Source organism: Cydia strobilella, chromosome 1 (assembly GCF_947568885.1).
Source record: "Cydia strobilella chromosome 1, ilCydStro3.1, whole genome shotgun sequence".
Classification (NCBI taxonomy): Eukaryota; Metazoa; Arthropoda; class Insecta; order Lepidoptera; family Tortricidae; genus Cydia; species Cydia strobilella.
The window spans coordinates 11,618,262-11,624,261 of NC_086041.1; positions in this window are offsets into that span (position 1 = coordinate 11,618,262).

The following is a 6,000-nucleotide window of genomic DNA, read 5'->3' on the forward strand; positions in this document are numbered from 1 at the left end:
TTTTTAAGTATTAATTACGGGTTTCTTAAAGGGGTTTTTTAAATTATTTTTGCGCTACGACGCATGGTTTAAGAGATACAGCCCTATAATGATTTTTTTTTTAAATTTTGCGTTTTTTTTTTAATATAAATTATGGGTTGCATAAAGATGGAAGCAATATTATGAAGTACTCTTGAACGAGGAAAATCCGAGTGAACCACTGTCAACGATGCCTCACTGTGAAGGACCAATTGAATGTATAACGCCATCAGAAATAGGGAATGTCTTACGCAAAATGAAGTACCATAAATCTATCGGTCCGGATAATGTGCCCGCTGATATTTGGAAACTATTAGGGGAAGAAGCACTACCCTGGCTCACAGACCTCATGAACAAAATATTAATACAGCGCCAAATACCATCCTCCTGGAGAAGGAGCTACCTATGCCCTATATTCAAAAATAAAGGTGACATCGCAGACTGCAATAATTACAGAGGGATAAAACTAATGTCGCACACCCTCAAGCTATGGGAAAGAGTCCTTGGGGCAAGGTTAGCAGCCATAACAGAAACAACTGAAAACCAGTTTGGCTTTAAAGCAGGGAGATCTACAACGGAGGCCATACAGACCATCAGGATACTTATGGAAAAATATAAAATAAATAAGGAGAATCTGTATATGATCTTCATTGACCTGGAAAAGGCGTTCGATCGGGTCCCAAGAAACCTGGTGTGGCAGTCACTGCGGGCCCAAAAAGTACCTGAGGTCTATGTTAATATTATACAAGACATGTATCGTGACATCAGCACACAAATCCGTAGCCCCGCAGGTGTAAGCGATCCATTCCTGGTCAAAGTTGGAGTACATCAGGGATCAGCTTTAAGCCCTATGTTATTCAATTTAACAATGGACTACATAACGCAGGAAGTCCAAAGGGAGATACCATGGAATATGTTGTATGCTGACGACATCGTGCTCGTAGAGAAAAGTGCCTCAGAACTTCAAAGAAGTCTCGATCAGTGGATGTCGAAAATTGAAAGACACGGCCTGCGTGTCAGCCGCACGAAGACAGAATTCATGGAATGCGACTTCGGAGGATCTGAGCAAATCGGGGGTGACATCACTATTGACGGCAACAACCTACCTAAAGTGTCCCGTTTTAAGTACCTTGGCTCTGTGCTGACGGCCGACGCACGCATAGACGAAGATGTGAGTCACAGAGTTAATACGGGATGGTTAAAATGGAGATCGTTGACTGGGGTACTTTGCGACGCCAAAATGCCTATCAAAACCAAAGGCAAAATATTTAAGACGGTCGTTAGACCAGCTATGCTGTATGGCTCTGAATGTTGGGCCGCCTTGAAGAAACATGAGCAACAACTTCATACAGCGGAGATGAAAATGCTTCGTTGGGCAGGTGGCGTAACGCGCTTAGATAAAGTGCGGAACGAGTACGTACGAGGATCCTTCAAGGTGGCACCTGTAACCGAAAAACTCAGAGAGGGCAGACTCCGATGGTACGGTCATGTGATGAGACGGGACGACAACTATTCCGTAAAAACCGTGCTTAATATCACCACCAAGCAAAGAGCATCGGGTAGACCTCCGGCTTCCTGGTGGTCCACTGTCAAAAGAGACCTGAAGACGCAAAACATCCCACCACTGACAACACGGGACAGATTGTCCTGGCGCAGATGCACAAGAAGGCCCGACCCCAAATGAAGTTGGGAAAAGGGCAGGATGATGATGATGATGATGATGATATGGGTTGCATAAAGGGGAACGAAAATTTTATTATTTTTGCGCTACGACGCATGGTTTAGGAGATACAGCCCTATAAAGATTTTTTTTTTTAATTTTGCGTTTTTTTTAAATATAAATTATGGGTTGCATAAAGGGGAACGAAAATTTTATTGTTTTTGCGGTACCACGCACGGTTTAGGAGATACAGCTCTATAAAGTTTTTTTTCCTGTTTTTTTTTGTTTTTTTTTTAAGTATTAATTACGGGTTTCTTAAAGGGGTTTTTTTAAATTATTTTTGCACTACGACGCATGGTTTAAGAGATAATGATATGTTTTTTTTTTTAATTTTGCGTTTTTTTTTTAAATATAAATTATGGGTTGCATAAAGGGGAACGAAAATTTTATTATTTTTGCGCCACCACGCACGGTTTAGGAGATCTATATTATATCTATATATATAGCTATAATAGCTCTATAAAGTTTTTTTTTCTGGTTTTTTTTTTAAGTTTTAATTAAGGGTTTCTTAAAGGGGAACGAAAATTTGATTATTTTTGTGCTACGATGCACGGTTTAGGAGATGCAGCCCTATAAAGATTTTTTTGTTGTTTTTTTTTATTGTGTTTTTTGTATATTATTTAGGGGTTCCGTATAGGGGAACGAAAATGTTGTTCTTTTTGCGCTACCACGCACGGTTTAGGAGATATAGCTCTATAAAGATTTTTTCCTGTTTTTTTTTGTTTTTTTTTTTAAGTATTAATTACGGGATCCTTAAAGGGGAACGAAAAATTGATTATTTTTGCGCTACGATGCACGATTTAGGAGATGCAGCCCTATAAAGATTTTTTTTTTGTTTTTTTTTTCATTGTGTTTTTTGTATATTAGTTTGGGGTTCCACAAAGGGGAACGAAAATTTGATTATTTTTGCGCTACGACGGTTTAGGAGATACAGCCCTATAAAGTTTTTTTTGTTTTTTTTTTTCATTGTGTTTTTTGTATATTACTTTGGGGTTCCGTAAAGGGGAACGAAAATTTTATTATTTTTGCGCTACGACGCACGGTTTAGGAGATACAGCCCTAAAATGATTTTTTTTCCTCTTTTTCTTTTTTGCGTTTTTCAATCTTAATTAGGGGTTTCTTAAAGGGATTTTTTTTAATTATTTTTGCGCTACGATGCACGGTGTAGGAGATACAGCCCTATAAAGTTTTTTTGTTATTTTTTTTCTTTTTTTTCATTGTGTTTTTAGTATATTACTTTGGGGCTTCATAAAGGGGAACGAAATTTTTATTATTTTTGCGCCACCACGCACGGTTTAGGAGATATTATATCTATATATATATATAGCTATAATAGCTCTATAAAGTTTTTTCCTGGTTTTTTTTTAAAGTTTTAATTAAGGGTTTCTTAAGGGGAGCGAAAATTTGATTATTTTTGCGCTACGATGCACGATATAGGAGATACAGCTAATACAGCCCTATAAAGATTTTGTTTCTTTTTTTTTCATTGTATTTTCATGTATGTCTTTTGGGTTACATAAAGGGGAACGAAAATTTTATTATTTTTGCGCAACGACGCATGGTTTAGGAGATACAGTCCTATATATTTTTTTACAATGCATGTGCTCGAAAAGTGCGTTTCCTACGGAGCCATATCGTGCGGAAAGTACTGCTTTTCCGCACTAGTGCTTTTTGTTTTTACAGTACATATGGTGCTACTTTCTCGCACTAGTGCGGAAAAGAGCACTTACCGTGCATATGTCGAAAGTTTAAAGGGCCATATGTACTGTAAAACGTACGATACACGTGCGAATAAGTAATTCGCAACTCGTGTCGATTTAAAACACTCCTTTTAATAATTAAACTTATTTGCCATGACATGTTTTTTTATTTACTCGGACAATGCATAGTAAAACATTGTATGATACACGTGCGTAAAGATGACTTCCGCACTTGTTGCATAAATAGCAATTTTTTTTATCAAAGAATGAAAGAAAGTCACGGTATTAATAACCAAATTTTACTTTAGTGGTACCTTTTCCCTATCACTGTCACAAATGTATGTGGCGTTCACGTAAACGCGATATTTTTAAGATTTCCCTGCGCAATGTTGCCAGCTCGCTCGCAAATCAAACATGTACTTACAGTTCTTTTGCATAATGGTGACATTGTACAATATCTATGAGTTTTAAATAGGTAAAAGATAATTCGACGCATTCTTTGCTTGCTTGTTGCTTGTTGTTGTGTTGTTTGCGTAACTTCTTTGAATAAGTTGCGTTAATTTGGCGCACAGGCGAAGTAAACATGCGTTGCGTACGGCAAGGTCACGCCGCGGCCCCACCCTGCACGGCCTCCGTTGCCCATTCAGACCGCCCGCTAGCTTCGTTTGAACGCAAATAATATTTTTGTAATATTTGTTTATGCAGTGGATGCAAGTGACACAAATTCATACATCTTATTTATCTTGCATTTCAAATTAATAAGATGTAAACTCTAATATCTTTAATATTCTTTTGTAACGGTGACTGCCTGTTACAACAAAATCATCAAATATCTTATGAAGCTATGCCTTAATAAGACACAAAATCATTTAATGGACCTATTTAAACGATTAAATTCGACCTAAGTAATTTTTTTTAACTCTAATTTTTTTTTGTGTCATTTAGAATATTATGACATAGTATCAGATTGCAGTGGACGTAATTGACACAAACTATGTTTTCACACTAAAAACACTATCCTAAATGCAACACAGTTACATGTGTTCTCTCGAATATTTTTTTCTCCAAGATAATTCAAAATAAAAAATAATTACCACAAAATAACAAATTACTAGAAAAGCAAATTATATATATGACACAAAACAAAATGTAAGATTTACATCTTAACAAAGTATTCATAAGCGAAAACAGAATTGACTTTAATATTTTTATAAACTAGGGGTCAAAATATAGCCAGCGGTACAGGTCTAACTGTCTCATTTCAAACATAGACAAAGCTAATCATACTATCTTTGTCTTACACTAGTACTAGCACCCAAAAGAAAAGGATGAGTACTGTTTGTTTTTGTTATTATTTACTGACAATTTGGTTTGACCAACTATATTTTCTTTTTGTTAGCTTTTGATAAATTGTATAAGAAAGCAACACTCATAGTACTTCCAATGTTCGTCAAATGGAACGTACAACTTGAAAAAGAACTGTCACTTGAGACTGTCAGTATCAAACAATTATTGCATCGTCTGTCACAGCTGCAGTGTTGCCAACTTGGCATAATTGGTGCCATATCTGGCATAATTTCACACTCTATGGCATCGAAAATTTCCATTTAGCATCTGGCATCTTTTTTAGCATAATTTAGTGAATCAAGTGACAAGCTTATGTCCCTAAGCCAAGTTTGAAATCTACTTGGCAGTGATAGACAATCTAGGGCACAACCGTCAAAGGATAAGCCGTAACAGACTACCGCACCGCACCGCGACCTTTTTTTCCACGTTACCAATTAAATTGTCAATCAGATTGTGCGAAAAATGATTGTTCTATCTGGTGATTGTTTTTATTCTATGTATGCACACCCACTTTGTCAGTAGAAAAAGGCAAATTAAAAAAATGTTGCGCCTAAGGTTGATCCCCAAAAAAAATTGAATATCGCGCCTTTTCTACTTGCAAAGTGGGTGTGCCAGCCAGAGTGTAACTATGTATGTATATTTTTGTTGAGCCTATTTTATATTAGTCATATAACATTTGACAGCACAAACAAAGGCTTGTTTTAAATTGATTTCTTATTGTTTCCAATATATGCGATTCTTGTCACAATTAAATCAAGAGAATCAGGCTAGGCCTTCTCTGCATCGACAGCTACAAACTATGGAGAGCCACTATAAACGTAACGTTTCACAGCAATTTGGTATTAGCTAACCAAGTCGGTGCGAAGTTAGCTTGGTCTGACTCTGACATTGTTTGATTTATGTGGAAGACCCTCATTTTTAGGGTTCCGTACCCAAAGGGTAAAAACGGGACCCTATTACTAAGACTCCGCTGTCCGTCTGTCTGTCTGTCACCAGGCTGTATCTCATGAACCGTGATAGCTAGACAGTTGAAATTTTCACAAAAGTACGGAACCCTCGGTGCGCGAGTCCGACTCGCACTTGACCGGTTTTTAGTTACCTATAATATTTTAGCATCTTTTTTAGCACATTTCAAAATTATTTGGCATCTTTCTGGCATAATTTAGACATAAGTCTGGCATCTTTTCAAATTCCGAGTTGGCAACACTGCACAGC